The sequence below is a fragment of the Podarcis raffonei genome, chromosome 13, assembly GCF_027172205.1.
Source record: "Podarcis raffonei isolate rPodRaf1 chromosome 13, rPodRaf1.pri, whole genome shotgun sequence".
Classification (NCBI taxonomy): domain Eukaryota; kingdom Metazoa; phylum Chordata; class Lepidosauria; order Squamata; family Lacertidae; genus Podarcis; species Podarcis raffonei.
The window spans coordinates 23,792,853-23,817,392 of NC_070614.1; the positions used below are offsets into that span (position 1 = coordinate 23,792,853).

The window sequence follows — 24,540 nt, forward strand, 5'->3', positions numbered from 1 at the left end:
TAAAGCAGAGGTGGAGTGGAGTAGGGCAACTGGAAGTGCAGCATGGCTGGGTTGAAGGCGGGAGCCGAACCCTCCCATGCCCATGTTTTCACTCCTGTCTCAGCGATGTCTACGCTGGCTTGGTCATGTGCACAGTATGGAAGGTGGCAGGATGCCCAAGGACATGCTCTACAGGAAGCTGGCTTCAGGCACAAGACCCATTAGCAAACCAACTCTGTGTTACAAAGATGCCTGCAAACATGGCATGAAGGCTGACATCAACCCCACCGTGTGGGAATCTCTCACAGACAATCACAGTGCCTGGAGACAGACAATCAGGTCGTGCACCCATAGCAGTAAGCAGAGGAGGAATGACTGCTGTGAGGAGCACAGAGAGAATAAATGCCATGGTGCATCTGCAGCACAACCGGACGCCTTCATCTGCCCCAGCTGGAACAAAACATGTCTCTCCCCTATTGGTCTCTACAGCCACAGCAGGTGCTTCCTACAATTTCACTCCCAAAGGCGCACTCCTCTGTTGTCTCCCAAGACAGATGGATACCAACAACAACAGTATGGCTGGAAGGGACCTCAAAGGGCATCTAGTTCAACCAGCTGCCAATGCAGCAGGAAATCCACTGACAGAGGAATCTGCCTTATACCGAGTTGGACCACTATGGTCCACACAGACAGAAAGCGACTCTCCAGGATTTCAGTCATGCCGTCACTCCCAGCACTCTCTGGTATTTACCTTTCACAGAGCTGGAATTCCTGGAAAACTATAACAAACAATAGTGCCCACAATTCTTTAAGGAGGGAAATCTTTCACACGTGCTTTAAAGGTATAGTGTACACACAGCCTTAAACACACAGGCTTGAGCAATCACGCTTAGTTTGGTTCTTAGCTCTCCTCCACAGTATATCCCCTTTTTTGAGACAAGATCAAGGACACTCCACTATGCCTTGACTAACACTGGATTACTGCTGATTATGTTCCCCAAACATGAACAATCTGTAAAATTTATGGGCAGTTGCCAATACCCACCTTTGGTCCAAAAGGTTTCTAAAACAGTACACAAACCCAGCCATGTCTGGAGCTGAAAACCCAAAGTAGAAAATCAGCAGAATGAACGGGAGGATCCACAAATGCAAAAGGGCTGGTTTATCACGTCTTGAAGTAATAAAGACATACACGTGCTCATAAAAAGAGAGGCTCCCTGTAAAACCATTTGAAGCAATGAAGGAACATTGAAAGAGCAGGTTCCTGTGAGACCATTAAGTCCAGAGTCTAAAAGCAGGTAACTGCACAACCAGACGGCCACATTTCCTACTTTACACAAGGGACAATACTCTACTTGAAGGACAGACCAGACCAAGCCCAGTTTAAAGATACAGAACCCTAAGATGGGAGAGCAAGAGGGGCCTTGAAGTTGCCCATCAACAGCAAGCTGCACCTGGGCAGGTTTACAGGCCATCTGATTGCAGTATTGCTTGCCCACTATAGTGAAATTCTTTTTATTTCTATTTAATTGATAACAACTTGATCCAAATTTGCATCTATGTTGTTGTTTAATCGTTTCCGACTCTTCGTGACCCCATGGACCAGAGCACGCATCTATACATGTATATAAAAACGCCCTGGGTCCCAGTTGCCAAAGATCAAGAACTCAAATCAGGATTCTTTCCCAAGAATGCCATGTTTAGATTGGTACAGTACATTATGAAAATCGCTGGTCTAAGGCACAGGCAAGCAATACTCATAGCTAATCCCAGGCACGGATGCACAAAGGCAGGAAATCTAACTACCCAAAGTGAAGGCATTGATCCAACAACAACACACCGCATGCTATCCTACATAAAGGAATGGGGCAGGCTCAGCTTAGTGCAGCAAGAGTTTCAGCTCCTTAGCAAGCAATCACACACGCTGCCTAGAAGGAGGCACCTGCAGCACCTGTTTGCCTGTCTTTTTGTTTCTCCTGGACATAGCTGGTAGGGAAGGTGTCTCTGCCCTCTGGCAGATGGATGGGGCAGGAGGAACGTGTCCCCCTGGAGAGGCGTGGCTATTGCCAGTATCTGACAGCACAAAACGCACCACAGAAGCGTCAAAAATAGGCTCCAATGGCTATGGAGAGGGAGGTGGGGCTTGTGGCTCGTGCCACGGGGATGGGGGGTTGAGAGAACAGGTTGAGAACCCCACACACCCACTTGGTTCCTCCCCAGGACCCTCTGTATCCCACTGGAATCTCCCCTGGGTCCCTGGCAAACTATCCCTGTGCATCAACCAGCCCATGATGTAATATATGCAGATTTAATGCTAATGTGTCCTTGTCTGTCTTCCTTTTTTGGTGATGCATTTCTTCTTTCCTGGCATTGGGTCAGTGGCCACCCTACAGCACAAACTTGCCAAGCCTGCTTACCACAAGTGGAAGTGGGATGAGTGTACACATTAGAAGCAGCAATTCACTTTGCTTTTTTAAATAAATAAATAAATAAATAAATAAATAAATAAATAAATAAATAAATGCTTGAACTCCATGGGGGAAAGCCAAACAAAAGCCCTGCTATCTTAACTCTATGCTATGTCACTCATCAGCATTCATGCTTCCTTGAGTTTTTGCACCTTCCACAAATGCAGCTTCTGTGATTTTCACCGAAATTACTTTGAGGCCCTTCATCTCTTTTTGAAAATGTTAAAAGCACAGCAAGTTGCCTTGCACTTTGCTTTTCATAGCTATAGTTTGCTGCATTTTGGGGCTTTGCGGATGATGGGGCGGGGGGGCAACTGCATTAGAAAAATAAACATATACACACAAAAGGAGCTGCAAATCTGACACAAAGCCCACAGCCAGATGTTTGGGATGGAGTCAGGAATTGGGGGAGGCAAGGAGAAATGGAAGAAGAATCACTCTTGACTCTGCTTATTCCCTGTGGCTGTAATGAGTTGACACTAGTATTTTTAATAAAAAAAAACTCACAAGGTAAGCAGTTTTCTCAAGAGCTATCTGCAGTGATGCCCATTGGCCCAGCTGGCTCAGAAATTGGCGCCCAGCTGCTCACAAGATAAAGAATCAGAAATAGCAGCAAAGCTGGCATCCTGGGGTGGGTGGTGGGTGGTAAATAAATAGCCTCACAAAGCAAAGTGTGGCAGGTGGGCCGCTAATTCAGAAGCTGCCAACAGCACCAGAGAAGCAGGAAGGAATTTGAATGCAGCTCCTAGATCCTTTCTGTCCCATTCAGCACATCGTACCTTAGCCCCCTCCAGAGTAGTGTGTGTGTTATATTTATTTGCCAAGTTCCTTCTGCAACATGTCACCGGTGCACTATTAGTGCATTAGTGATGCAGTAGCGGTTTAGTCCTGCTGGCCACATGACCCGGAAAGCTGTCTGTGGACAAACGCCGGCTCCCTCAGCCTGAAAGCGAGATGAGTGCCGCAACCCCTTAGTCACCTTTAATTGGACTTAACTATCCGCGCTCCTTTACCTAGGATTTATATTGGACTGTCCACACATCACTCCATTTTATTAGCTGTTGGGCTTCGAAACATCACTGCATTTTATTAGCTGCTGGGCACCGAAATTACTTTGAGGCCCTTTCTGCTGTTTGGTGGGGCTATAGCCCAATAAAAGCAGGATGTCCACTGCCCCCCCCGACCCCAAATGTTTGTGGCCCAAAAAGTTACAGTATTTCAGCAGGAAGCTGCAGGATATGCATTGGATGGAAGGGAAGCAGTGTGACCATTCAAAAATTTTTGCAGGCACCATCAGTCTTGAGGATTGCATAGAACTGCCCCAATAGCATCAGAAGTGCAAGTCATCATGAATGCGCAGTGAAGAGGGCTTCTGGAGGGATTGTTGACTCCTGCAGACCTCCCACTGTCCGGACTCTCCCTATCACTTGGATCTCAAACTGTCCCCATGGTTGGAAGTTTTTCAGGTTTTAATCAACAAGTCGGGACAGCATCCCAACATGGGTCTGCAGGTTACAAATTCATAAGGCATGGCGGAAATCTACAGTATCGTACCATACATGGCTAGGCCACTGACCAATCAGATGCTCGATAGGCAAGCTCCTTTGTGCCTGCAGAGCAACTGAGTCACTGGCAGTCGGAATTTCCAGAGGGGTAGTCAAGAGTTTTCATGCACACAACAATTTATTCTAGAACCAATGGAGACTGGCTACTTGTTTATTCCACATAGTCCACACACAGTTTAGTTCTACTGCATATTCTTTTGGCCCTTGGAACGTGCTTCTTGAGAAACCTATTTTGTTCCAAAAATAAAAGCTCATTGCAGATTGATTCCCCATTACTCCCAGTGTGTCCATTTGAACGCAGATGAAAACAAATCGACAGAGTCCTGGCAATGTGGGTGGGGGGCTTTATCCACATCCGCCCAATGATGTTGTGAGGTGGGCCTATGCCAAGTTTGCATCAAAACACAGCATTTCCCAAGAAACAACAGGATAGATACACCCATGGATTGCAGTACACCATTTCCCAAACCATTGGATGCAGAACAAATGGGACCATGGACAGAGGCTGAGTAGTTTTGATTGTGACAATGTCCCTAAAATGTCTCTTTCATTTCCTGTCCCAGTGGCATGCTTCACCATCTCATCTGTCAAGAAGGTTTGGAAATTGCTTCATACTCATGTATGAAGCTGCTCTCCACAGCCCACTAAAGCATCAGAATAGATCAAGGGAGAGGTATTGAGAGAGCCATAGTGATCAGAGGTTGCGAGGGAGTGAAGGAGTGTCAGAAGGGACATTCACCACCATCCATCTACCAATGCTTGATCCTCGCTGACTCACTCCATCTCCTCAATGAGGATGTATCAATGTCATTCAGGTATTTCTGCAAATAATACAGAAAGCTGATATTTTGTAGACAGGAAATCTGGGGTACTCAGACTGCTAGAAAAAGCCTATTTTACTAGAAAAGCGTATTGGCTGGTTTCCATAATTAATTATGTTTTTGTTTGTTTTTTTGTAAAATATTTATTGAGGTTTTACAAAGACATGGGTTTACAAAATAAAAAAGGTCATATCAAGAAAAAAAGATACAAAAAAGAGAACATAGAAAAATGCATAAAAAAGAAGAATAAAAATACAATATACAAATACAAAAGACAAATAACTAAAAAAGAATTAAAAACAAGTCAGTTCTTTGTGACTTTAAACTCATTAACTTATTTCCTTGGCCTCCTCACACCTCCCCTTTTTGTATTCCCATTTAAATAATCAAATCAGCAAATCCTTACCCTCTTTCATTTATCTTAACTCTGTATCTTAACATATTATAACTCTATATTTTCATCCATTATCAATTCATTTTTGCATATTCGTGTTAACTTTGTTGCTAATGCCACTTATTTTCAACCCAAACATCATTTTAACATTCATTAATTTTACAATATTTCTGAAGATAGTCTTTAAATTTCTTCCAGTCTTCCTCCACCAACTCTTCTCCCAGGTCTCGGATTCTGCCAGTCATTTCCGCCAATTCCATATAGTCCATCACCTTCATCTGCCACTCTTCCAGGGTGGGTAGCTCTTGTGTCTTCCAATACTTTGCAATAAGTATTCTTGCTGCTGTTGTTGCATACATAAAGAAAGTTCTATCCTTCTTTGGCACCAATTGGCCGACTATGCCCAGGAGGAAGGCCTCTGGTTTCTTCAGAAAGGTATATTTAAACACCTTTTTCATTTCATTATAGATCATCTCCCAGAAAGCCTTAATCTTTGGACACGTCCACCAAAGGTGAAAGAATGTACCTTCATTTTCTTTACATTTCCAACATTTATTATCGGGCAAATGATAGATTTTTGCAAGCTTGACTGGTGTCATGTACCACCTGTATATCATTTTCATAATATTCTCTCTTAAGGCATTACATGCCGTAAATTTCATACCGGTGGTCCACAACTGTTCCCAGTCAGCAAACATAATGTTATGTCCAACATCTTGTGCCCATTTAATCATAGCAGATTTAACCGTTTCATCCTGCGTATTCCATTTTAACAGCAAGTTATACATTCTTGAAAGTATCTTAGTTTTGGGATCTAACAGTTCAGTTTCCAATTTTGATTTTCCCCCCTGGAAGCCAATTTTTTTGTCCAAATTATAGGCCTCTCTTATTTGATAGTAATGAAGCCAGTCTCACACTTTATCTTTTAATTTCTCAAAACTCTGCAATGGTTTCCATAATTAATTATGAGAGCATTAATCAAGATCAGGTTTGAATAAACTCACTTGGGGTTTAAAATCAGAGGTTCCTTGGTGTACACACCGGGTGGGATCTTTCTGCTACAACGTGCAATTATACACCATTTATTTAATGTATTTATACCCAGCTTTTTAAAGTGAAGTTTGGCTCCAAAAGTGGCTTTACAATTAGGTAAGGAATGATGTGTTTGATCAATTAAAGACTCTACAGGAGTCAACAGATAATACAGATGTCCAGTTGGAAGCCTTTAGAATGCATGGAGGCCAAATGACCCAAATGACCTTGTGAAATACCCTCATTTAGCTGAAGATGTGGCTCAGAGGTGCAGCATATGCATTGTTTCTAAAGGGTCCCAGGATCAATCCCCAACATCTGCAGGAAGGGCAGAGAGAGGGCCCTGCCTGAAACCCTGGAAAGCCACTGCCAGTCAATGTGGGAGATACTGAGCTAGATGGACCAATGGTCTGATTCATTATAAGGCAGCTGTCAAACAGCGAGCTGGCAGCAAATCGCACCGTTCAAAGTTGGAGTTAACTCTTTATTAGCAAAAACACAATCTTCACTTGGCTGAGTGTCAGGCCTAATGAGCACAGCTCCACATCCTCACAGTCATCTAAGTCCCCTCCTCCCCAGGGCTTTTTCCAAGCAATTGGAGACTGTGCCTGCATGCAGTCAACCTCTCCTCCACCCTTTTCATGCCTCCTCTGGATCTGGGAGACAAGTGGGGAGGGGAGCTTGTCGCAGCAGGAGGGGAAGACACCCGCGCTTCTTCACCAGCCTGACTCATCTCAGCCTCTTGGCTTCTCTCCTCCCACTTGCTGGCTTCAGCTTCTGCCTCTGATCCTGGACTTCTCTCTGCTACCAACTTTCCCTGCTCACTAAGTCCAGTTACCTCTCCAGCTTCCAACACCTCCTCTTCCCAGTCTTCTTTTTCTTCTACCTCTGACCACTCATCACATTGTCCCACCACAACTCCCTGGGCTCTGAGCCTTCTTCCTTTGGTGGTTCCCCAGCTGGTTCCTTCCACCATTTTTCTGTGTCCAACCAGTCCACCACAGCACCTTCCTATATTCCTATGCAAGACAAGAGTGTTCGAGTTGCTGTACACTCAGGATACAGGAATGATGCATTTCTGCCTGGACCAGGGATGGCGGCTCCTATGAGCACCAAACACGTTGGCTAATGGTCAGGAATCATGGGAGCCGCAAGTTCCCAGCTCCTAGAGTATGATATAATTTTGGACATTGGCTTTAAAAAAACCGAAATAAAGCAAGAGAGCTATATAATGCCATCACTGCACCATGGCATTTTACAGAGTAACGTAAGTAGGAAAGACAGGTCCGTGCCCCGAGGAGTTTACAGTCTAAATTTAGACAGCAGGGGAGGCAGCAAAGAGAGGGAGGGGAGATGCCCAAGGATGACAACACAGAGGGGAAGGTCCTTTGGAAGCAGGTCTTGGCGTAACGGACAAAAGAGATTTGACAGTAGATGATCTTGGGCAATGCAGCGGAGCAAGAAGGCATGTAAAGAGAGACAAGGGAGTTGATTAAGGGGCAGCGAGACGGAAAGCTTTAGAAGTACCAGAGCTAGCGCTGGTATCAGTATCTCCGGTAAACCATCACCGCTTCTGCTGATGCTGAAGAGTAATTCTGTCCACAATCAGATGTCATTTGCATAATGGAAAACATCTGCACCATTTTATCCTCCTCACTTGCCAAAACTGGTTTTTCTGACTACAGAATTTGCATTGCGTTCCACCCCCACCCCCCTATTTCAGTGAAACAGTGAGCCTTTCTGTGAAAAAAGTACAACATGGCTTTGATCTAGCTCTGTTGGGTGGGCAGGAGGGACTCACAAGGCACCACAGTTTTATTTATTTTATTTATTCACAATATTTGTGCACCGCCCAAGAATGAATGTCCCCCTCTGTCCATTTTACAAGGGCTTAGCCCCAGAAATTTCCCTCCAATGTAAAATATCAATCCCGAAAGATATGCTGTGATGTCCTAAACAGAAAAGGGTGCTTTTATACACATGCAGAGTGCCTCTTTTGCCATAGAGGGCTCTTCTAGACCTCACTCCCTGCTGCTACAGCATCTTCAGACCAGAGTGAACAGAAGCAAGGATCTCAAAGTCTGACCATCGTTTAGCATCCCTAGATTGCTCCCCACCTCAATTCACCTCCAGAGGTTTCAGCCTCATTTTACAACAGAGCGTGGAAACACCAAGTCCATTGCTGAAGCGGGATTAGATCTCAGGACTTCCAGTCACAACTCCAGCCTTTTTATCCGCTGGGCTACATCAGAACTCTGCATATATGGTAGCTCAGAGCACATGGCCAGGACAGGCAACGACCCTGATGCAGCACTTCAGGAGGTGAGGCTGATCCATCTAACAACAGCGCCAATTAAAAGCGCACAACATAGGAACATAAGAAGCTGCCTTAGGCAAAGTCTGACCCTTAATAAAGCTTGCACTGACTGGCTGGCAGGCAGGGGGTGGGGCTGTCTCACAAGCCCTACATGGAGATACTGGAGAATGAAACTTGGTCCTTAGCCTGCCTACTCAGAAGTAAGTTCTGCAGAGTTTGAATGGTCCAACTCCCAGGTTAAGTGCACAGAAAATGGTTGCTGTGGACCTTCTGGAAATCAGCAGCAGGGGATGGGAGACGGAGTGTGTAGTTGAAATATTTCTCCCTGAGGAATCTACTTAGGAATCTGTGCTGCAATGCTCCTGGAGAAGGCTACACTGTGAGCTCTCTCTCTCACACACTCTCTTTCCTCCCTCTTAACCCCAACAGCTAAAGCATCAGCATGCAGTTCCCTTCTCTCTAATTACACGCTCGGATGGTGGAACATGCCAGCTCTCCTGACTGCTAAAGAGAACGATTTTCTTTTTTTCTCTCTCTTAAAGGCCTTTTGTGCTAACTGCAAAACGGGACAACCGTGGTGCTGTTTGTGGTCTTTAAAAAAATAAATAAATAACCATTCCTTCCCACAAGCTTCCCTTGTCTATGGCCAGCCTTGTTTTTCCCCAAAAAAACAACCAGGACAGGTGGAGCAGTTAGCACCCAGCTCTGCCCTGAAACCCAGCAGGTGGCAATTTGAAAGCAGGGTGGAGGGTGGGGGCAAACCTTGCAAAGGAGCAGGGGGGACCTTGGGTTAAACATAAGAGGCAGGTGAGAGCTCGAGAAGCAAGGCTAACCTGAGAGTGCCGTGTCCTCCCGCCCCCTTTTGCAGCATCCCTCCCTTGCAGCTTTGGCATCTGCTGCAGAAAGATAAAGTGCAGCCGAAGATGGATAGAACCGAATGGATAAATCCTCCTGTGGAAGAGTGGGGGGAGAGGAGAGAGCGCTCTGCAAATGCTGAGTGACTGCAATCATTGCTGTACAGCACAAAAATGCAGAGATTTAGCACAGAACGGGTGGCAATGTGTCAACCCCGTGTACGCAGCCTGTGTTGCCAACTTATTTTTGGCAGGAGCATGGCACCTGTTCCTTTAAAAGCTGCCACAACAAACGGAAAGCTGCCAGGGGAACCTTTTCCTGGCATGGAGATGGAGCAGTGGGAAAAGGCTCCCCCTGCTAAGTCTCCTCCTGTCAATCACACAGCTGCAAAGGGCACAGAAGCATGGGCGTAGCCAGGATTTTTGTTAGGGGTGCAGGCCTTTTGTTGGGAGGGGCAGAACCTGCATTAGCTATGTATTTTTATTGATTTTTACTGATTAGGGGAGCAGCCCCCCCCCCCGACTATGCCCAGGAATGGGTGGGTGGGAGTTCGAAAGCAAAAGGACTCTGCAATCTACATGAAATGCTCAAAACAGCAATGAAGGGAAGGTGACAGGAACTGAACAAATGGCTAATGGGAGATGGAAGAGGAGGACAGGTAGCCATGGAGAGGAACCTAAGGTGATTTGAAGAAGTGGGTCTTCAGGAGACAGGAGACAGAAAAACTGAGAGGGGAGGGTGTTGCAGCAGCCAAACAGGAGGTGGGAGGGTCGGAACAAGGAGGCAAAGTGGCTGAGCAGGGAGAAAGATAGGGATATAATTTGGTTAACCCATTTACAGTATAGGTGGAGAGTTTAAGGATGAGGAGTGGGAGCTTGAAGTCTATTCAGAACTTGAGAAAGAGCCCAATGCAGAAAATTAGAGATTGGGGTTATCATGATCAGAGAGCAGTGGGAGAAAAAAATTAATTTGGCCACATTGCTTTGCATGGAGACTCACTCCAAGTACAGGGTGCCCACCCTTTCCATCTGCTGCACCATAGCTCATTCAATCATGCCTTCCCATTATGCCCCAAATGGTATTTCATGATGCTCCTGGGGAAAGCTGACCAGGCAGGGTCACCTGGGCAAGGATGAACTCTTCACCGAACTATTGTGGATAACCTAAAAGTGCAGGGTCTGGCCCATCTTTCTCTACCATACTGCAGGACCTCTCATTGCTCTGATTGGTTAATGGTCTACCCCACCTACGGCTTTCTAAGTCAGGTGTCTGGCCAATCACAATAATAATATTATAATAATAATTTATTATTTATACCCCACCTATCTGGATGGGTTTCCCCAGCCACTCTGGGCAGCTTCCAACAAAAGATTAAAAATACATTAAAACATCAGTCATTAAAAACTTCCCTAAACAGGGCTGCCTTCAGATGTCTTCTAAAAGTCAGATAGCTGTTTGTTTCCTTGACATCTGATGGGAGGGCATTCCACAGGGTGGGCGCCACTACCGAGAAGGCCCTCTGCCTGGTTCCCTGTAACTTCGCTTCTCACAGTGAGGGAATTGCCAGAAGGCCCTCAGCACTGAACTTCAGTGTCCGGGCTGAACGACGGGGGTGGAGATGCTCCTTCAGGTATACTGGGCCGTGGCCATTTAGGGCTTTAAAGGTCAGCACCAACACTTTGAATTGTGCTCAGAAATGTAACAATGCCAAGGTGGTTCTACCACTCTAGAGCAGTGGGACTGCTCCTTGCTCAGGATTCCAGCTCTGTTTCAGCCTTCTAGTCCTCAAGGTGCAGCAACCAAAGAAGGCACCCATATTTGGGCTAAGGAAGAAACAAATTCTGCAAATGGTGTAAACCACGCAAAGCTTCTTATGTGGGTTCTACTCCCATTTTACTCCCTGTACTGCTTATAGAGAAGGGCCAAAAAGGTGTGCAATACACTCAAGCCTTGATGACAGCAAGTGTTAAGTCTCCCTGAGTGGTTTAATGACCACTGCCCAGATTTCTTGTTGCCCAGATTCTTCTGAGGTTATTTTCATGTGCAGCCATAAGGGCTGGAAACTTGCATATTTTGCTTTGAAATGTTGAAGCGAATTGTGTGCCACAGCCCCGATTTGATGCTGGGGCTAACTCCAGGGGAAATAGCAACTAGATTTAAACACATTTAACTATGCGATGGACTGAAGCCCCAATATGATGCTATTCTTCTGAACCTGGTATTTATGCCATCTGTTCACCAAAGGCTTTTCCCAACCCCCATTCTTTATTTCCTTAAAACATGAAAGGAAAACAGATAAAGCCTTCTTTGCAAGCACCATTCAAATGAATGGTGCTTGTACAGTACAGGAGCATATGACACTGCTTTAACATTGAGTCAGACCGGCAATCCATTTAGCTCAGTGTTGCCTCCACTGACTGGCAGCAGCTCTCCAGGATTTCGAGCAGGGGGTTTCTCCCAGCCTAGCCCAGCCTGCCTGGAGATGTCAGGGATTGAACTTGGGACCTTCTGCATGCAAGGCAAATGTTTTTCTTCTGAGCCATGGCCCCTTCCCAGTGGACTGCATCCCACGTTCAAGGAAAGGAGGGAGGGGAGAGATTTGGATTTTCCAACTCATGCACCAAAGTGCACTGGAACAAAACAGGCTCTCATTTCATGTTATGCAAATTAAACGATTATGATAGGAATGAACTGGGCCTTTGGGCAGAATCTGGATTTTTGGCAGGTGTCCTGCATCTGCTGCTGTGGCTAAATCCTGAAAGTGATTCTGGTGGCGCAACATTAAGGTCATAAATAATCCAGAGGCCTTGAAACCCATCCGCCCCCCCCCCAATTTGTTTTTCCCTGATACCGCACCAGACCTCCGTATCTTGCCTTTATTTCGCTCCCATTACCCACCCTCTCATGTGGAGCTGTCCACCCCTGCCAACTTCTCTTCCCCACCCCCCCACCCCTTCCAGCTGCCAAAAGCTCTCAGGTTCCCATCATGCTCCATGAACAATGGCAAGCTGCCCGAGGCTCTGCCCAGCTTACAGACCACCCTCGCCGGGCTCAGCATCTCTCGCGGCAGCTAATGGCCGGGGTTCTGTGCGGAATGCCAGAAGCGATTTGAGCAAGAAAGAGATGGTGGGCTTTTTCTCTCTCCACAATGCCGCAGAAGCAAAGAGACAGAGAGGAAGTGAGAGAGATGGAGAAGCAAATTAATCCAGCCCCCCACCCCCACTGCCTCCCTTCCCTCCTCACTACAGTGGGCTTTAACCACTTTCATGCCAGGGCAGTGCTATGGTCTGCAACAAGAACATCAAGCCTCAAGTTCAAGAGCTTTCAAAGCTTAGGAACCTAGGAAGATTCCTTAGACTGAGTCAGACCATTGGTCCAACTAGCTCAGCACTGTCTGCACTGACTGGCAGCAGCTCTCCAGGGTTTCGTGCTAGGATCTCAGCCCTACCTGAAGAGTCCAAAGATTGACCACCCACATGCAATGCAGATGTTGCCACTGACCTACGATCCTTCCCACTTCATGCTTTTAATGTGAACCTGTACCGTGCATGTTGCAGACACAGATGCCTAGCCCTGTTAGCGGCACGCTTGCTATGCACACAACTCCTGGACTCCCTGCATAGGAAAACCAGTGTCACCCCCTTGTCACGTGTGAAGCAGCACCTATACGAGACCAAGCAAAAAGGGCAATGGCCTACCTGTAAGATTCAGGCCTGCAGGGGTATCCTTTTGCCAGCTGCTGCAGCTGGCTGGCTATGCCCCACTGCTGGTTTAGAGAAGGCAAGCTCGGTGGCAGTGAGAAGGACTCAGGCGGTGCCTCTCATTCTGTCCCACCAGGTTCTGGTCCCAAACGGCCATTTTGTTCCAGGGGAAGGGTGTTGCCTAGTAACCGACTACCCCAAGGAAAGCCAGGTGGCTCCTCACACCCTGCTTAGAACCAAACAGCCAACCAGGCTCAAAATTTGTGGCAGCGATGGCTGGATGAGTGGTTCAGATTCAGAAAGCGAAGTTCTGTCTGGGGTGTGGCATAGAGGGAGGCAAGGGAACCCCGAGATTACAGGCACCAGGGCCTCCGTTTGTTCAGAGGGACAAACTGGGCTAATGAAAAACATTTCCCTTACCCTTTGGATAATTCAGGAGGAGCTCCAAGCAAGCTGGAACGATGCCACTCCAACCAGGTAGTTTCCAAGCTGCAGACCAAGAAGAAAAAGAAAGGGCTTGCCTCACACGCGCAGGAGTTCCTCAAGCCAGAATCAGAAGAGAAGGCAAAGCAATGCCAAGATAAAATCCTTCTAGGAAGGGAGCTGCATTGGAGGGCCTCACTGGAGCAAGTGAAGGATTAAAGCTCTTCTGTACTAACCCATCCATTCGCTCTCCTTTTACCTGCAGCTGAAGGCTTCTTTCCTGTTCTCTGGAAGACACACCTGAGGATGCTAACCAGGTACAAGGCCGTAGCCCCTTTTCCTCAGAAAAATGTGAGGCAGGAAAAGTGTGGCCTTTGCAAGAGGTTTTTTTTAAAAGACAAGAAAACAGTGGCAAATCCTCTCTGAAAAGCAATCCTGGAAAACCTTGCTAGGTACGTAGCACGGCTGCTGGTGCCTCGCCGGACGACGCCAAGATGGGGAGGGGTCCCAGGCTGGACATGACTGCAGGCTCGCTCAGATCACACCCACCCTGTTGGGCGCTCGCCTGAGGATTATCGGAAAAGAGAATCGCTCAAACACAGTTTATTACTGCAGTTCCATAAATCTTCATGAAGGCAAAGTGAGACAGGCAGCTGGGCCGTGAAAGGAAGCAACAGCACTCAGCAGAGCATGAAAAATAGTGAGTGAGTGAGTGAGAGAGAGAGCGATCATCTAGAAATGAACCAGCGGGGGGGGGGGAGACCTGCTATAGGTGAAGAAATTGCATTTAGGTGGACAAGGGATGACAGAAAGGAAGAAAAATAAGTGCAAAAGCTCTCAGAGTGATGAGAATCTTCCACATCCAGGCATGGATGAGAGGAGGGAGAGAGGCATGCTCCTGTTTCCCAGGAACTGCTGCAGCTGTCAAGACGTGAGTCTTTCCACTCTGCATACGCAGTGCCTGAGGAAGAGGCAAGCCATTCGTTGGCTCGCTGGAGTTTCCCCGATACGGAGATAACCCCTTCCGCTCCACGCTGCTAGTGAATCCAGAGCCTCCCCCTTGCCCCCCCCCACACATTCCAGGACTAAAGGCAGCTGTGCTCCATAGACCAGGGCTGAGTTTAAACCAGGGCTCAGTCCTCACACTTGCTTACAAGCAACTGGGGAGGTGGGGGCAGGGGCGGTTTCACTTTAAGAGGAGGCAATGACGGGTTGAATGGCAACTCTGATGAAGGGAAGTCAAAGGAATCGGGCACGTTTAGCACAAAGAAACTTCATCACCACCACATTAGATCACTGCATTACATAATATAAGAAGGGAAAACACGCATGCCACACAGAAGGGCTGTTTACCCTTTTGACTGAAGACAGGTGTCAGCACAGGCAGCTGAGCACACCAGTGCTGGAACATGAGCCATGCCAGGATAAGGGAACAAAAGCTAGCTGGAACATTGGGACAGGCCCACAAGTGGGCCAATGAGGAGGCGGGGGGAGTTCCGGTCCAAAGCCTGGTTCCAATCAGGGTGACAAGGAGGTGGGACAACAGGAGCTAAGGTCAGAGGTAACTGAGAGTAGTGCTCTTCAACATAGGGTTACCAGAGGTTGTGAAGACTACAACACTAATCCACTGGCCTTTGGCTAAGCTGACTTGATGGGAACTGTAGTCCAATGATAGCTGGAGACCGCAATGTTGAAGAGCACTGGTCTAGAGTCAATTGCAGGCTAGTAAAAAGTATCCAAGCACAGCTTCCAGCACCACGGCCAGCGACCAGGTAGTCTATACAAGGAGCAGGGAACACACAGAGCAGATGGTCCTGAATTTCAGCCCACTTGAATGGTTGCTCAGGGAAAGATCCAGAGCAAAACAGTTTGTTTGGGTTGGGTGGGGAGAAGAATTAATAGCCTGCATGGAGCCATCCTAGAGCCAAGATAGCTCAATATTGTCCTATTCCCCCTTCCCCTTTGTGGCTATAAGTGGCTCAACCAGCAGGGGGCACGACCACAGAAACCAGAAGGCCACCAGTTCAACTCCCCATCAAAAGGAGACAGAGGAAGGGCTTCAAAAACTACAGGTTTAGTTGAACCACTTTCACACGAAAACATAGCACAATCTGCAATTTGTTAGAATCAGCATAACTGCAATCCAACACAGGCCCCCTGGAAAAAAAAACCCTCAATCCTGTTCTAGAGTACATGCTTTCTACTTATGCAGCATTGACAGCTAAGACGAACAGGCCTTACACTTCATGTAAATAGAGTGTGCCCTAATTCCGCCCCCTCCCCTTTAAAAAAAAAACACTCTGCAATGTTTCACATTTGATCTGGAGAGATTTAACAGCATAAAAATGGATGCAGAAAAGGTTACCCGAGGGCGGAAAGTTTGAGAACCACTTAATTGAGACATAAAGAAAGCCCGTAATAACAAACAACAGAAGTTACACTAAAGGCAGAATTATATTCATACAGAATTGCCCACCACCACCACAGTAAATTAAATCGCTTTGAACAAAATCATGCATATCTTGGCAGCTGTCACGGCAGAACAAGCTGCCCTGTTAGTCACAGCCAAGTCCAGATTATCTGACAATTAACAAAACGTCTATCATTATTACAAGCATTATATGTGCAGAACAGCGTTCTTCAGTGTTGGGTTCCCCAGATGTTGGGCTGCAACTCCCATAATCTCTGACCACTGGCTCAGCTGGCTGGAGATGATGGAAACTGTAGAGCAACAGCACCAGGGAGTCCAAGATGGAAAAACACTGGCACGGAGGAAGAGCTTGTATATTGCAAGAAGTCCTGGTGGGTGCAGTCCATCTCTGTGTGCACAGAAACCTCATGGGCGAACAAGCCATCCAGGGTCTGTGGTAGAGGGAAGTTTTGCCTTCATCACAACCATCTCCCCCTGGCACATTTTATCTTGTAAAAATTGATAGTAGCCATTTATTTGTATGACAGAAAGCAAGATAATATGCTTGGGGACACCGGTCAGAATATACCAGTGGCTCCCAGTTATTGAGAATCAAGCCTGCAAGTTTACCTGTGAGATCACGTTATTCTGTATCAGCCCACTGTTTCGATCTGCAAAACTGGCCCTGTTACAGGTGCCACATAATACCCATTCTGTGTTTATAACAGAATCTAGTGCCCAGGTATGTAGAATGTTTACATGTGTTTTAATCTACTTTTAGCTTGTTGGTTTTAATTATTATTTGAATGTTTTAAATACCTGTTTTTAATTATTGTTCCTATGGCTGGGCAATATCTGTTTTTCAACATTGTGATGCTTCACCAGCTAAACATTGCAATATTTCAATCTATCACAATTTCTGAAATAAGGATGAAGCTATGTAGAGGCTTCGGCTGGCTTCACGGTTTTTCCTGCATTGTGATTTTTGCATAACACACACACATCACGATTCGCAATATATTGCCAAATCAAAAGTTATGAAACAGATATTGCAATATGTACTTCAAACCAGTTTTGGATGATTTATTGATATATTGCCCAGCCCTAGTTGTTACCAATAATTTAATTGTTTTATTATTTTTGTAACCTGCTTTGAAGTTTTGATTTGCTTTTACAATCAAATGGTTTATATATACAGTATATATTATAAAATAAATAAAGGCCTGCTCCATTCCACCAAATTTCCACCCACTCACTGCTGAGCTTCATCCTAGACTGTTTTTTGGTCACACTAGAGGGTTACAGGATGTTTGGAATTGTTATAAGAAGCTCAATTTTGCTCTTGGGACAAGTTCTAATACAGTCGTACCTTGGCTCCCGAACACCTTGGGAGTCAAACGTTCCGGCTCCCGAACGCCGCAAACCCGGAAGTGATTGTTTCGGTTTGCCAACGTTCTTTTGGAACCCAAACATCTGACGGGGCTTCCACAGCTTCTGATTGGCTGCAGGAGCTTCCTGCAGCCAATCAGAAGCCACACTTTGGAAATAGAACATTTCGGAAGTCGAACGGACTTCCGGAACGGATTCTGTTCAACTTGCAAGGTACAATTGTAGTGCTCTTCTTACTGGTTCTCTTGCAGTGGATATAAAAGCAGGCCATGAGCAGCATTCCACTAAGTTTTACTCAGAGAAGACCTACCAATGGACCTAAGTGAATCATGTTCATTAATTTCAGTGGGTCTGCTGCCCCTTGACCACAGGAAATCCTGATTCCTACGGTCAAGTACCTGGCACCACAACAAACAATCCCCACACTTTTCCCAGCCTAAATTCATAAGCACGGGAGCTAGAAACTTGCAGGTTAAAAAAGAAAATGAACTCTGCTCTGATACCAAACTCTATGCTTAAGTAATACAGCTGCAGAATCAGCCAGTACTAAATTCTGTGCTTCCACATCACTTGCGCAGGATAAGCATTAGCCTCCTTGGAAGCCCTACCCACAGTAAAGTCGAGCCTGCTTCTCTGTCTGCTGCGAGGAAAAGGTCAGGGCCCTGAAGGCAGCAATGGGGTTTCAATTTGCTCGGAGGGAAACCTGTCAGCTCTGTGTGCCTTCCTCTGCGTGACAAAGGCAAGCAGGGAGAGAGGAAAGGGGACGAAGGGTGGGGATGGCAAACAAACCCAACCACCCAAAAACAATAAACAGCCAAGCAAGCAGCCCTGAAGGCATCGCTCTAAGTCACTTTGTCTCTCTCGCTCAGGGGTCTGCAGGTGGGAAGAGCTGGTTACAGCCCAGCCTGGGGTAGGAAGCACAGTTCACTGTGAAGCTATGGTTGGAATGGGCAAAGGGTTAGCCTTCACGCAATTCTATGTTCATGCTTGGGTTTTACAAATGCTTATTGGGCTCTAACTGTGATATTATTACAAGGTATGTGGACAGTGTTATAAACTAAGATATGAAAGCTTGGAGCTAAATGGCATCTTAAACCTAAGTTATGGGCGCAACAACGGAATGTCTAGGTGCGTTTTTTATATAACAAGAATACAAAGCTGAAAATGAATGAACTGCAGCTAAAATATTATGTTCAGTTTTCACATGGTCTAGTCTTTCCCCTCCCCACCCCCATAATATTCTTAAGACTGGGATGCGGGTGGCGCTATGGTCTAAACCACTGAGCCTCTTGGGTTTGCTGATCAGAAGGTTGGCAGTTCGAATCCCTGTGACGGAGTGAGCTCCCATTGCTCTGTCCCAGCTCCTGCCAACCTAGCAGTTCGAAAGCATGCCAATGCAAGTAGATAAATAGGTACTGCTGCGGCAGGAAGGTAAATGGCGTTTCCATGCGCTCTGGCACTCGTCATGGTCCTCCATGCGCCAGTAGCGGTTTAGTCATGCTGGCCACATGACCTGGAAAACTGTCTGTGGACAAATGCTGGCTCCCTCGGCCTGAAAGTGAGATGAGCGCCGCAACCCCATACTCACCTTTGACTGGACTTAACCGTCCAGGGGTCCTTTACCTTACCTTAATATTCTTAAGAGGGTCTCTTCGCCAGTCTTCAGAGAGTTGCTGGAAGTGGGGAGGCAGAGAAAGGGCCTTCTTTCCTTCCACTCTGAAGTTTTAATCTGAAATCTTAGGCATGGTACTGCACCCAGAGCTCAAAAACTGCTCGCACTAATAAAATTCCCTGTCGCAAAATGCACCTAGAACAATGGGAGTTTCGAATACAGTGGTATCTCGGGTTACATACGCTTCAGGTTACATGCGCTTCAGGTTACAGACTCCGCTAACCCAGAAATAGTGCTTCAGGTTTAGAACTTTGTTTCAGGATAAGAACAGCAGCAGGAGGCCCCATTAGCTAAAGTGGTGCTTCAGGTTAAGAACAGTTTCAGGTTAAGAACGGACCTCCGGAACGAATTAAGTACTTAACCCGAGGTACCACTGTACTGGGTTCAAAATGACAGAGGCAGGCATTCTGCACAGTCTTTTACCACATACATCAAAACATCTAGACCTCACACCAAACTCACCTATGAATGGGCTTTCTAACATAGAAGCATCGGCATAGCCAGGGCGGCAAGGGGGCAGCTGCCCCTCTCATCAAGTAAACAAATAAAAATACTTAAGTAAAAGTAGAAATTGTAGAAAGATTTTGCCAGATTTTTCTGAGCACTTGGGGTCAAAAGAAAGTAATTCAAAACAACTGTTGTTCAGACATTTCATTCCAAGTCTGCTAGAAAGAGCCAGACAGGGGATGATGACATGTGGGTATCCTGCCCCCCCCCAATATAAATCCGGACTAAGCCCATATGTAGAATATAGCTTCAATGTGTTGCACGCCTATTCCTTTCCAAGAACCCCCCCAAAAAAATTGTGAAATGGGGGGTGGCAGAGGGAGAGAGATATTAAGCATGTAATTTATTCCAGCAGAGAACAAGGCAAGCCAAATATGCGAGGGAAAACAAGGGTGTGTAAATTCTCCCTTTGCACACTTGCACTGGCTACAGCTTTGAAGTAGCGGTCAGAAAAATGTGGCTACGCTTGCAAAACATATGTGAGTGTGTGCATGTTTGTATATATACAGACACGCATTGATTTATCTGTTTACCTGGATAACAAATAGCAACCCCCCAGCCATTTTGCTTTACGTTGGAAATGGATCGGGCAGCTTTTTCTCTTGGCCCTGGGAAAGAGGCCCCTTGCGAAAGAACTCACATGTACGTAGTCTATGCCAAGCAGCAGAGCAAAAGACAGGGAGACAGGTGCAGCAACAACAACAGGGGTGAAACAAGGATCGTAGGAAATAGAAGCCCGCACAGAGCAAGCTGTCAGATGCTGGAGCAAAGACACTGAGCTGACGAGACAAGAAGACCGCAGCTGGGCATGGTCAGAGGTGTGCTGCTGTTTTTCTAAACCACAGATCAAAACCGTGCCAGAAAGCTGTTCACGTGAATGGGAAATGGGGAGGATCTTGCCTTGCCACATGAGCTTACCAAAACGTACAAAGAATTGGGTTGAGGGAATCAAGGAGGAGCTCGCGCCATCCTCCAGTCACTGGGATGCAGGGCCGGCCCTACCATTTGGCAGAGTGAGGCAGCTGTCCCAGCCAGCAGCTGCTGAGGGCCAGGGAGCGGACAGAGCAGTGTGTGTTGTGCGGTCTGCTCTACCATGTACCCCTGAAGCTGGACTGTTGTTCTCAGCTGCAGAAGAAGATGCTGCCTGGTTGTCCTGCTCCCTTTTTCTGTCTACATGGGAGCTCTCGGCTGAGTCTCCTCCCTCATCATCAGCAAAGCTTTGCTCCCAAGGCACAGTACAGTGGTGCCTCGCAAGACGAAATTAATTCGTTCCGCAAGTCTCTTCGTCTTGCGAAGCACGGTCCGTCGCAACTGCGCCTCTTCAAGCGGCTTTAGGAAAAAAGCGAACAAACTCGCAAGACATTTTCGTCTTGCGAAGCAAGCCCATAGGGAAAATCGTCTTGCGAAGCGACGCAAAAACAGAAAAACCCGTTCGTCTTGCGCGTTTTTCGTTTTGCGAGGCATTCATCTTGCGGGGCACCACTGTAAGCAATATGGTCATTCGGTTGCTGGGTCTTAGAAAATGGGCCATACCTCTTTTGACTTTATCAGTTCAATTAGTCTGGAGTATTTCTACAACAGACCGTTTTTGCCTGGGGGCTCTTGGGATTTTGTTTTAGCGATACGGCACATAGGTGCCCCTTCAGCTGGCAAGAATGAAGCAACATTGAGGAAGCCTCTCAAAACAACTAATAAAGTGGAACAATATGTGGACAGTCCAGGTCTTATTCAACATCTTTATCAACGACTTGGATGATGGACTCAAGGGCATCCTGATCAAATTTGCAGATGACACCAAACTGGGAGGGGTGGCTAACACCCCAGAGGACAGGATCACACTTCAAAACGACCTTGACAGATTAGAGAACTGGGCCAAAACAAACAAGATGAATTTTAACAGGGAGAAATGTAAAGTATTGCACTTGGGCAAAAAAAATGAGAGGCACAAATACAAGATGGGTGACACCTGGCTTGAGAGCAGTACATGTGAAAAGGATCTAGGAGTCTTGGTTGACCACAAACTTGACATGAGCCAACAGTGTGACGCGGCAGCTAAAAAAGCCAATGCAATTCTGGGCTGCATCAATAGGAGTATAGCATCTAGATCAAGGGAAGTAATAGTGCCACTGTATTCTGCTCTGGTCAGACCTCACCTGGAGTACTGTGTCCAGTTCTGGGCACCACAGTTCAAGAAGGACACTGACAAACTGGAACGTGTCCAGAGGAGGGCAACTAAAATGGTCAAAGGCCTGGAAACGATGCCTTATGAGGAACGGCTAAGGGAGCTGGGCATGTTTAGCCTGGAGAAGAGAAGAGGAGGTTAAGGGGTGATATGATAGCCATGTTCAAATATATAAAAGGATGTCACATAGAGGAGGGAGAAAGGTTGTTTTCTGCTGCTCCAGAGAAGCGGACACGGAGCAATGGATCCAAACTACAAGAAAGAAGATTCCACCTAAACATTAGGAAGAACTTCCTGACAGTAAGAGCTGTTCGACAGTGGAATTTGCTGCCAAGGAGTGTGGTGGAGTCTCCTTCTTTGGAGGTCTTTAAGCAGAGGCTTGACAACCATATGTCAGGAGTGCTCTGATGGTGTTTCCTGCTTGGCAGGGGGTTGGACTCGATGGCCCTTGTGGTCTCTTCCAACTCTATGATTCTATGATTCAGTATAAATCTGCCACTAAGGCACTATTATTGCATCAATGACATGTTGCAGAGCACACGCAAAAATCCCACCAATCTGGAGAGCCCTTTACTTAAGGCTGCTGGATCTTTCTTTACAGAGGTGTCTCCAGCAGTGAGTTCACCAGCTGCTCTGTCTAAGCTTCTCTCTGCCTTGGCCCACTCTTTAATTAAAGAATTGTCACATTTTCAACTTTCCTTCCTCTAAGAAGCTCAGAGCAGCAGCATCGCTTCATACCAAGCCCATTACACCGAAGGGTAGTAAGTAGCCTGGTCACTGAGTGTCAGAGGTGACACTTATGCACTGCACCACACTGGTTCTTAGTTACTTTTAAATGGGGACCATGAAGGAAGCTGCAAGTGAAGGCATTGAGCGATGCACATGCATTTGTGAATCAGCCCTCACCTTGATTGAATGAATTTTGCAATGGCAGCCATCAGTTTAAAAGTGTGTGTGTGTGTGTGTGTGTGTGTGTGTGTGTGTGTGTGTGTGTTGTAGATCCGCTCCCTTGCTATTGCCTTCCTTTCTGATTAACTGCAGCTGTGCAATCCAAACACAACGTCAGCGCACTGCCCGGCGCATGTCACCCACCAAGCCATTTGCCTGACTATGTGCTGATGGCTGTGGATTTTCAAGGAAGCAATTGACTTGTCTTTAGCATTTGCTTCAGTGTTTTGTTTGGTTTTTTTAAATCCAACGTCTAAACTGGTGTGGAAAGCCGATGTTCCCTAGCCAAGCAAGGATGCATGCATGAGTCTAAAGTGCAACGATGCCCAGGGGGAGATTTCTTCAGCAATGTGCTCAGAGAGAGCTCCGCATTTCTCTGAGCTACATTTCCCCCCAATTTTTCCTTCTTCAAAGCCTTTTTGCTGCGTGACAATGCAAGGCCAATCACAGTAGGCAGGCCCTTTGCTAGCCACCTAAAGGTGCCTACCTCCACTGTCCACTTAAAACAGCAGCGGGGAACCCTTCTTAGATAGAGGGCTGCATTTGCCTGTGGGCAACCTGTGTGCCAGTAGTGGGCGGGGGCAAGAGACTAATGTGAGCAGAGCAATGGGTGGGACTTTTACCTTTATACAGTAGTCTACAGCCACACAAAATATAGAGGTTTCGATAGATTTACACACACACACCATCTTTCCCTTCTGCATCCAATCAAACCAGAGGCATAATCACATTTCAAGGGTGCATTCCAGTCAAGCAAAAACACAAAAGGAGGGTGTGGAAAATGTTCAGTGGGAGGGGGGGTTGGTTTGGGGAACAGGTGTGACCTGGCGAGAATCTTGAGGGCTAAACAGAGAGGCCCACAGCCTGGAGGTACCCTACCTATACTTTCCTCCACAGAATCATAGAAGAGTTGGAAGGGCCATTTAGTCCAACCCCCTGCAAAGCAGGAATCTTTCATCCAATGTGGAGCTCAAACCCACAACCCTGGGATTAACAGTCTCATCCTCTACCGACTATCTCCAGAACTAATTCCTAACCTTGCTCCCCTCCAGATTGGAGTTGTGGGGTGTTTTGCAGGCATATTCTGCAGCAAGTCCTTAATGTAACAATAGTGCATTCGAGCCAACATAGCCAATGGTCAGGAAATATGGGAGTTGGCAGCCAACAGCATTCAACGGACACCACATTGACTATCCCTGTTTTAGATCACAGCTCCGGTCATTCCTGACCATTGGTCATTCCAGTTGGGGCTGGTGGAAACTGTGGTCCAAAACACCAGGTTGGGAAAGACTGGGGTAGATGGACAAATGGTCTGTCCTGGTACAAAGCAGCTCATGTGTTCAATTATTTCCATCTATGTTTCAGAATTCCCATCTAATATTCTACTCCAAGGTGCTGGCTGGGTAGCAGACCTAGTTTGAATGTATTCCTTTGTTTTACTCTTGCCACAAACCACATCACATGAGTCCTTCAACCTCAAAGCTTCCCTCGAAGCTTTCCAGTGTTAAAAGTAGTGATGCTTGCAGGCTTTGTTTCATCCAAACTGATTCCCAGATGGATACAGACAAGCACACACAATTTTCCCAAGCTAATATGCAGATTGGAAAATGAAGTGATTGCCCAGCTTTTGCACTTCACCAAAGTTTGTGGTATAGTTCTCAACTCCTAAGCCCAAAATGAGTATAAAATTGTGTACTATAGGATATTATGTACATTATAGAGTTACATGTACAAAAAAGATGCATGCAAAAATAATGAGAAGGGTTTGTGTATTTTGTTCTAATCGTATATTGATGCAAAAAACAGTTTGCTAGGACAGACTTATGAATGAACACATGTGAAACTGCCCTAGACTGTAAACAGACCATCTGTCAAAA

The 24,540-nt window shown here is 46.4% G+C and overlaps 1 protein-coding gene across 12 annotated transcripts in view; it reads right to left on the minus strand.

Moving 5' to 3' along the window:
* The window catches only part of SRCIN1 (SRC kinase signaling inhibitor 1), a 262,355-nt gene that overhangs the window by 159,232 nt on the left and 78,583 nt on the right, over positions 1-24,540 (minus strand). Inside the window, exon 1 of one of the 12 annotated variants that reach the window (XM_053362013.1) lies at positions 13,553-14,493. The exons of the other annotated variants lie outside the window; for them this stretch is intronic. The gene's annotated coding sequence lies outside the window, so the exon portion shown is untranslated. Of the gene's footprint in view, positions 1-13,552; positions 14,494-24,540 lie in introns of those variants that run through there. 12 annotated transcript variants of the gene reach the window in all.